This window comes from Amia ocellicauda, unplaced genomic scaffold (assembly GCF_036373705.1).
Source record: "Amia ocellicauda isolate fAmiCal2 unplaced genomic scaffold, fAmiCal2.hap1 HAP1_SCAFFOLD_30, whole genome shotgun sequence".
Taxonomy (NCBI): domain Eukaryota; kingdom Metazoa; phylum Chordata; class Actinopteri; order Amiiformes; family Amiidae; genus Amia; species Amia ocellicauda.
In genome coordinates this window covers 1257111-1267066 of record NW_027102865.1, presented here as the reverse complement: position 1 = coordinate 1267066, position 9956 = coordinate 1257111, and the positions used below count along the sequence as shown (strand labels likewise).

At 41.5% G+C, this 9956-nt stretch overlaps 1 non-coding gene across 1 annotated transcript; it reads right to left on the bottom strand.

Moving 5' to 3' along the window:
* Positions 1 to 7787: 7787 nt before the first annotated feature.
* Positions 7788 to 7902, bottom strand: LOC136729262 (U5 spliceosomal RNA). Its single transcript, XR_010808875.1, has one exon. It is a non-coding gene; the product is annotated as a U5 spliceosomal RNA (small nuclear RNA).
* Between the last annotated feature and the right edge of the window lie 2054 nt (positions 7903 to 9956).

Below are 9956 nucleotides of genomic sequence, written 5' to 3'. Positions count from 1 at the left end.
GGAGAGGTCTTCTTTAGATCCGTGCTTCAGCTCAGAGCCCAAATACTCTTATCCAAATACACCCAACATAACGTTACACACCACATCCCAAAGATGCTCTATTGGGTTGAGATCTGGTGACTGTGGGGGCCAGTTTAGTACAGTGAACTCATTGTCATGTTCAAGAAACCAATTTGAAATGATTCGACCTTTGTGACATGGTGCATTATCCTGCTGGAAGTAGCCATCAGAGGATGGGTACATGGTGGTCATAAAGGGATGGACATGGTCAGAAACAACGGGCCGTGGCATTTAAACGATGCCCAATTGGCACTAAGGGGCCTAAAGTGTGCCAAGAAAACATCCCCCACACCATTACACCACCACCACCAGCCTGCACAGTGGTAACAAGGCATGATGGATCCATGTTCTCATTCTGTTTACGCCAAATTCTGACTCTGAAATCGAGACTCATCAGACCAGGCAACATTTTTCCAGTCTTCAACTGTCCAATTTTGGTGAGCTTGTGCAAATTGTAGCCTCTTTTTCCTATTTGTAGTGGAGATGAGTGGTACCCAGTGGGGTCTTCTGCTGTTGTAGCCCATCCGCCTCAAGGTTGTACGTGTTGTGGCATCACAAATGCTTTGCTGCATACCTCGGTTGTAGCGAGTGGTTATTTCAGTCAAAGTTGCTCTTCTATCAGCTTGAATCGAGTCGGCCCATTCTCCTCTGAGCTCTAGCATCAACAAGGCATTTTCGCCCACAGGACTGCTGCATACTGGATGTTTTTCCCTTTTCACACCATTCTTTGTAAACCCTAGAAATGGTTGTGCGTGAAAATCCCAGTAACTGAGCAGATTGTGAAATACTCAGAGCGGCCCGTCTGGCACCAACATCCATGCCACGCTCAAAATTGCTTAAATCACCTTTCATTCCCATTCAGACATTCAGTTTGGAGTTCAGGAGATTGTCTTGACCAGGACCACACCCCTAAATGCATTGAAGCAACTGCCATGTGATTGGTTGGTTAGATAATTGCATTAATGAGAAATTGAACAGGTGTTCCTAATAATCCTTTAGGTGAGTGTATATGTATGTATGTATGTATGCATGTCCAATTGCTTTGACAATTCAAATGCACTGAATTGAGAGAGAGAGAGAGAGAGAGAGAGAGAGAGAGAGAGAGAGTTGTAGTCCAGACCACTGCAAAATTCCTGCTGAAGTGATCTGGATCACCACCCAATGGCCCAAGGACCACTGCAAACTTGGATTTCAATGTATTTGTGTAATCTGTGTTGCAATAGCACCTACCATGTTCCTTTGTGGTGATCTGGTTAATTCTGATCTGGGAAAACCACAATCCTGCAGGTTTAATAAGTCTCTCTACACATCAGTCCCTGAGTACCTTCAACCAATGGTCATTTTGACCAATTAAGCCCAAGATTTGAGTCAATTAAGTTGTCAAGGACTACCCAGTGAAGACGTGAACTCACGACTAGGTCACACTGTGAGCTCACCAGAGCAGACATTACACTGAGCTCACTGTGAGCTCACTTAGCGCTTTTCCAGCGACATGGTGCCGGTGCTGGAGCCGGAGCCGCTGCCCTTAGCCGGTGGCTAACCCACCTCTATGTTACAAATGTTCCCTAAACACTTATTTTGCAAGATCAATAAAAATCCTTTAGGAAATTTAAACTTTTACTGACACACATAGTTAATAGCAATGTATTATAACTTTACCAAAAATAATAATCTGTATATCTTTAATTGTTTAGACGTTATTAAGATATAATGCATCTTTCACATAGGGAACATTTGTAACATGTTAGGAAAAACAAACAAATGATTTGAAAATATTCATAATTACAGCATACAATTTGTCAGGCTTCATAAGAATGGTATTTATAACATACTCTGTAAAAATCAAGCAAATAGCATTTGTGGTTCACGAGAAAAAAAAAAAAAAAAAAAAAAAATATATATATATATATATATATATATATAATCAAAGCTATCAGACTATAGCAGCCGGTGTATGAAGACACATACGATTATACAGCATTATTTGGCAGCTTCGCAAGACCTAATTTTAAATGTTGGTGGTAAGTTAGATAATTAGTGGGGACCCGCTATCTGCAGTTCTTCCCCTCCATAATTGCTAAAATAAAGTTTTACTGACATTTTATTGACCCTACCACTGCATAGGGCACATCTGTAACATGAACGCTACTGAATGGCACATACATTGAAAACTACGGAGAACTGAGACAAATCCACTTTACACTTCATAAATAATCTTAAAACGTTTCCAACCAAGGCAACACCCACTTGAAATACGTTCATTCTCATTTTTGGTAAACAAAAAGAGAGATTGTTACATATGTTCCCTATGATGCATCTACAGAGAGAGAGAGACAGACAGACACTCTCTCTCTCTCTCTCTCTCTCTCTCAGCTGGGAGTGTGTGGGAGGGGTCTGCAGTGAGCGGGAGTGCTGCTGAGAGCTCTGTCCTTTGGCTGCGTTTTTTTGTTGCTTTACTTTTTTCAGTTTGTTTATTTTGTCTTCTGTTTTCAGTGCTTTTCTTATTGTGGGGGAACAGGGGAGGGGAGGGGGGAGTACCGGTAGTTCTTCCCGGGTCGGGGGGTCGGACCCCCTGAATGCGTCTTTTGAAAAACTGACCCGACGCCATGGAGTCAAGATCGCTCCGGTGCAGTTCTGCCCCCTAGAGCAGTGTGTGTTAGCGGTTGGGGAGGTAGCAGGGTGTGAAAATATCAAGTCTGCTGCCATTGTTATCTTCTTAAAAACCACTGATCTGCTCAATCAGCTAGTGGCTAATGGCACAGTGTTAGACGACACTTTCACCCCGGTGTTGCCGCTCGCTGCTCCTGCCCGGAAGGTAACGCTGTCTAACGTCCCTCCGTTCATCCGCACCGGCTCGGGCAGCTGATGTCCGGCATTAAGAGGGTCCCGCTGGGCTGCAAAGCCCCGCAACTGAAACACGTCATGTCCTTCCGAAGGCAGCTGTATATGATCCTCAATAACATCAATGAGGATCTTAATGTCATTTTTAAATTTAAGATCGACAATACCGACTACGTCGTGTTCGCTACTTCGGAGTCCATGAAGTGTTTCAGGTGTGGGAGCGAGGGGCATGTCGTGAGGAACTGTCCCGAGCAGGACAGGGAGCGGGAGGAGGAGCGGGGCGACGCGGGGAGGAATAGAGACACCGGCCCGCAGCCACAGATGCAGCGGGCAGACAGAGATCGAGCCCCGGCGGAGGAGACAGTCGCCGGTCGGACCGATGGTACCACTGATGCCGTGACGGGGGAAGAGCTGCCCGGAGGCGATGACGCACAGCTGGGGGACGGGGTCGAGGCAGCGGGGGATAGTGACGACCGAGACGCCGGGGGGAGATGGTGTTGAGGCGGTGCACGGGGCGCTGGTTAGTGACGAGGAACAACCTCAGCAGCCAGCAGACGGGCGGACAGACACACAGGGTGTAGCCGAGGAGGAGGCAGGGCCAGGCTCGGCGGTACAAGCCGAGGCGCCGGGTGGAAAAAACGCACTAAGAAGGTGCTGGGAGGCAGCACGGACGGTGTTGGTAAATAGTGGCAGTAAAAGAAGTGGTGGCACAGTAGTGAAGCTGGGGTAGCGAGCGGCTTGGTGGGGAAAGGTCCGGCTACACGCTGGAGCATCGTGGCAGCCACCGGGGACGCCTCGGGCTCGGAGTGACAGTGAGGGCGGCTTCACGGATTCCTCTCTCGCCTCCTCGTCCTCGGTGAGTCAGAGCTGCAGTGAAGGATATCAGGAGGTTTTTAGAGAAAACGAAGGGAAAGAGGTCTGTTGTAGTGGAGCAGTTTTTCCCAGATCGTGCACGCCTGCTGGCCTCTATTAAGTTTTTACAGAAACCCTGACCTATCAATTTGTACAACACTCACTGAAAACCATGGTTGGGGTCAATTCCTGTTTTTCAATTCCAATTCCTCCTACAAATCAATTCAAAATTGCAATTACTTTTTGGAATTGAATTGAAAAGGGAATTAAAAATTGAATTGGAATTGACCCCAACCCTGTTGAAAACAAAACAAAAAATACAGATCTGGTTCTTCAAATCTTCACTCTGGTTTCATTCTGTGTCGTAGTTCATTTATCTTGCTGTTAATTGCACCACCAATTACACTCTTTGGGGTACTGGGCAATTTTTTCAAGGTAGCCCCTAAAAAACATGTATCACATAGATTTAATGACTTGCACATAGATATATAAAAATCTTTTAATAAACATACCACATATCTTTGAGAAGGGTTCATTAGTTACATATTGCCACAGTAAATCAACATTTTTGTGTGTGGGTGTATTTAAATGTTTTGGTGTATGCTCTTAAACTTGTCTTACACTAGTTCATAGTAAAATCTGTACTTGGCGAAGCAGCTATGCAAAGGCAGTCTTTTCTCCATTAATACCTTGCTTAAGCATTACATTGATGTGGCACAACTGGACTGAAATGTGAAGTATTTGCTCAAAAGTCAAATTTAAATGAGACATGAAAGTTTATATTGTCAAGGATCCCATGGCACTATTCATTATTATTATGTATTAATATGTCTGAAGCATTAATCCAAGGTGATTTACAAGGTGTTGTTGAAAGAGTGACGTGGCTGAATTCTAAGTCAGGCTTCCCTCAATCAGGTCTAACAAATTTGTTATGACTCCACCTTTACTGCTGTGTAGTAATCTGCTGGTACAAAATGGCTGCACCCCAGAGGGTGGTGGGTGAAGTGAGTCTGTAGAGCACTTTGGGATATTTCCAGCTGCTACATGTAAGGTATTATTATTTATTAATAAATTAACTTTAGTCTCTGAAACTAAAACAAAGGCCAAAGGAACATTTCAAATGCTAACCCTTTGTGTTCTATACAGTTAAAAAGGAGAGTTAGAAATTTTGTACAACAGCATTTACATACCATATGTGGCTTCCACCTTTAAGCGATCCAGAGGTGTCTTTTTCTCCGAAGTTGGATCTCTCTTGCTGCCACCACCACGAAGATTGCTCTTTAATAATGTTGGAAGTGAATCTGTGACACCCATAATTCAATTACATTCTTATTATCAACTATAACTATGAATATAACTGATAATGTAGCATCATTAGATTGTTTACAACCAATATTTGTTTTCAATATATATATTTTTACCTTGTCTTTGTAATATTGTAGACCAAGAGTGTTATACCTGTTTTGGTGATTCTTTGTCAGATTCAGAACAATTTGCTGTGGGGCTGTCAGAACCACTTGATGGTGACACACTTTTGTCTTCATTGCTGATAAATGTGGCTTTTGTTACAATTTTTTTCAGATTGTCCAAAAGGTCTGGAATCTCTGGAGAAAAAAACCTTAGTATTAAATGATAATCATTTCTAGTAATATATTTAATACAAAGTGAAAACAAAACCATCAATGCCTGCAATTATACTTGAGAGACTTGCTCTATGTTATTGGCAAACTGACCTTTTTGTGGGTCATTAACATTAGCTACGAAAAAAATAAAAGAGATAAAATACAAGAATTACCAGGTCTAATGTAATGCATATAGTCATTAATGTAGGATTATGAAGTTATGTTGAAAAACTTTATTTAATAATCAGTATTATTAAACTATTAGACAGTGCACATTAAGAGTCTGTATTGTGGTTCTAGATTACTTCAGTATGATCAACTATAATACATTACTCTGGAATCTAAATTACTGAAGAATAACATTTATCAAGGTAAGGAATTATTTGCTATAAATAAAAAAACTTACCATCAACCATACGGTTTCGAAGACATTGGTTTTCATTTTTAAGTCTTGTGTTTTCCTTTTCGAGCTGCTTAACTTTTTGCTGTAGCTCAACTTCACTGGACTCTTTAAATGTCTGTAGAATATGACGGGATCTAATTCTTGAAGCTCCATCGGTTTTCTTTCTTATTTTGTGCTGTATTCAGAGAGGAAGAGAGTTTAAAATGAAAATATATATATATATATATGAATATGATTAAAAAAAAACAATCCTGCAATACATTTATTTAATATTTGCAGTAATTATCTCACCGGTAACTGTGGTTCATCAAGGTCACTATCATCTGAAATTTGAAGTTTTTTGTTTGGTTTAGGTACTCTCTTCATTTTAGGACAGGGCATTTTTGTTAGGTCATTAAGTTTTCTTCTTAGTTCGCCTTCTTTTCCTAAAATAAAAATAAAATAAATAAAACCCTGCATTATGTCCACAGATATTTGGGGATTATATTTATTTGTCATAAAAATACTGTGCTTTGACCATACAAATTAAGATGAACAGCCAACACTGAATCAAAACTGAAGTTAAATTATATCTGGTTTAATTTATTTTGTGATTTGGGGGATTTTATTGTAAAGCACAACACACAATAAATCGTTCTTACAAATGCCAGTCAAGTATGATGAGTTTTTAGCGCCCTCACCACCACCTACCATGTTATAAGAGTATGTTAGAAGTACAACACATTAATAACTTAAACATTCATTTCAAATATACTGTGATTGTATATATCAAATAGCATGTAAAGACTTTAATGTTTTTTTTTTAAATAAACATTGTTACCAGTCATAATGATCTGCGCTTCATGGACAGGCCATCCACCTTTTGGAGGTTTGTTCGTGTCTCTCCACTCTGCTCTGAAGTTTCGAGTCGTCTCTTCGTCATCATCAGCAATGCTGAATAAATCAAAATTGCGAAAGCAAGCAGTGGGAATCACGCTGTAAGAGTCTTTGTCGACCCCGCTTTCCCACTTCACCAACGCGTGCATCACCGCCATACTACCTTCACCTTCTCGTCCGTTTTTTCTGCGCCTTTTTCCCCCGACAAGTCACGGCACAAAAAACAGTCCCGCTCTGCATTCTGGTACTTGGCGTTCTTAATAACACCAACAGGGTGTAATCGCATAGACCACTCGAGTATAAAGTACTACATATCCCATCAGTTACAGTTTTTTTTCATCTTCTGAAACTGCAATTTAGCACTTTCAACTGTTTCTTAGTGATTCCTAGAATTACTAACCGGTATTGTAGTCAATGTGTTTATAACCTTTTTTGTTTAACGATTTGTGTGTTATCCTATGGGATCCCATGGTCTTTGATTTGGTCACGGAAGTGATTTGTCTTTGATTTGTTGATCTAGAGTTGAATTTTAATTAGTTTTTCCCTTTTGTATAATTAGTGTAGTGCTACATTTAGTCTTTGTTTTTAAATAAATTTGACAATTTATATCTTTGGAATTGGTGTCTGCGTCCAATTATTACAGAAATTGAGTTCTACAAGACTCCAGGATTCGTGATAAGGTGATACTATGAATTCACTTCTTTAATTGAAATGTATAAGTGTACCTTACGCTACATATATGTATGTATGTATGTATGTATGTCCAATTGCTTTGACAATACAAATGAATTGAATTGAGAGGGAGAGAGAGAGAGAGAGAGAGAGAGAGAGACAGACATACAGACTGACAAACAGAAAAACAGACAGACACAGACACACACACACACAGAGCCAGCCAGCCAGCCAGCTCAGCGATGACATCACGAGCCTCTCTCAGCTGACTGCTATGACATCACAGAGCACGTACATTCCGTTGCTTGCCGTCTGTCTGCCAGACTGGCTGGCTGGCTGGATGGGGGGGCTGCTTGCTGCTGCTGCGTACCTTAGCAAGCTTATTTGCTTGACCGGCCTTCCTACTCCTCTGCCCACATGCCCACCTATGCCCGATCTGCTGTTCACCTGGATCACAGCTCCGCCCCAACAAGGCAGAGCCCCCCAAGAATGGTACAAACTCACCCACGATCCCCTCCACGGAAAGCTTTAGCAAAAGGCAAAAGCGTTATACGTAATGAAGAGGAACCCGAGTCCAAGACGCATCCGACCAGCCATACATATTTGTGTGTATTAAAGATCACATTTTCTTACATTTAGTTTTTCTGTACTTTATTACATCTTATTGTGATTTATAAAAGTATTGTTTCTTTTCCATATGTATGTATGTATGTGTGTGTGTGTGTGTGTGTCTGTCTCTGTGTGAAAGTTAGTGTGTGTGTCTGTACGTGTGTGTGCCTGTCTCTGTGTGAAAGTGTGTGTGTGTGTGTGTGTGTGTGTGTATATGTCTCTCTGTGAAAGTGTGTGTGTGGGTGTGACAGTGTGTGTGAGTGTCTGTCTGTCTGTCTGTCATGTAACTCGCACATCTGTGAGGGCACCATTTTTGCAGAAGAGATGTACACATTTTGGAGCAACATATGCTGCCATCCAGACATCATCTTTTCCAGTGACGTCCCTGCATTTTCAAACAGATCACATTTTATTACACTTTGTTTATCTGTACCTTATTACATCTTATTGTGATTTATACTTGTAATGTTTCTTTTCCATATATATGTATGTACAGTGGGGGAAAAAAGTAATTGATCCCCTGCTGATTTTGTACGTTTGCCCACTGACAAAGAAATGATCAGTCTATAATTTTAATGGTAGGTGTATTTTAGCAGTGAGAGACAGAATAACAACAAGAAAATCCAGAAAAATGCATTTCAAAAAAGTTATAAATTGATTTGCATGTTAATGAGGGAAATAAGTATTTGACCCATTTTCAATGCCCTGGCTTAGGGAAGGAGGTTCTCACCCATGATTTGACGGTACATGGCCCCGTCCATCGTCCCTTTGATGCGGTGCAGTTGTCCTGTCCCCTTAGCAGAAAAACAGCCCCAAAGCATAATGTTTCCACCTCCATGTTTGATGGTGGGAATGGTGTTCTTGGGGTCATTCCTCCTCCTCCAAACACGGCGAGTTGAGTTGATGGCAAAGAGCTTGATTTTGGTCTCATCTGAGACCACTTTCACCCAGTTCTCCTCTGAATCATTCAGATGTTCATTGGCAAACTTCAGACGGGCCTGTACATGTGCTTTCTTGAGCAGGGGGACCTTGCGGGCGCTGCAGGATTTCAGTCCTTCACGGCATAGTGTGTTACCAATTGTTTTCTTGGTGACTATGGTCCCAGCTACCTTGAGATCATTAACATCTTTACATCTACATTTACATTTACATCTTTTTGTGATTTTTAAATGTATTGTTTCTTTTCCTTATATATGTATGTATGTATGTATGTATGTATGTATGTGTGTGTGTGTCTGTGTGAAAGTGTATGTGTTTGTGTGTCTCTGTGTGAAAGTGAGTGTGTGTGTGTCTGTCTCTGTGTTTGTGTGTCTGTCTCTGTGTGAAAGTGAGTGTGTGTGCGTGTGTCTGTCTGTGAAAGTGTGTGTTTGTGTGTGTATGGGTGTGACAGTGTGTATGAGTGTCTGTCATGTAACTCGCACATCTGTGAGGGCACCATTTTTGCAGAAAGAGATGTACACATTTTGGAGCAACATATGCTGCCATCCAGACATCGTCTTTTCCAGGGACGTACCTGCATTTTTCAGCAGGATAACGCCAAACCACATTCTGCCCAGATTTCAAGCGCATGGTTGCATAGGCAGAGAGTGCGGGTGCTAGCATGGCCTGCCTGCAGTCCTGACCTGTCTCCGAATTGAGAATGTGTGGCGCACTATGAACTGCAAATTAAGACAACGAAGGCCCTGTGCAGTTGCGCAGCTGAGGAAATGCATAATGGATGAATGGGGGAAAATCCCGCTTGCTAAACTTAACCAAGTGGTGTCTTCAGTGCCCAAGTGCTTAATAAGTGTTATTAAAAGAAAAGGTGATGTTACATAGTGGTAAACAGTCGACTGTCCCAACTTTCTTGGTTTCTTTTCACTGCTAATGAGATGCTGTAGAGTGAGTTAGTTATATTGCTTTCAGGAGCTCTAATCGTATTGATGAGTTCATGCAGCATTTGTAATTGAATTTCAAAAAGAAATCCTTGCTGTCTGGCCTGTGTGTATGAGATGTACTCTGTCAATCTTTGGCTAACAACT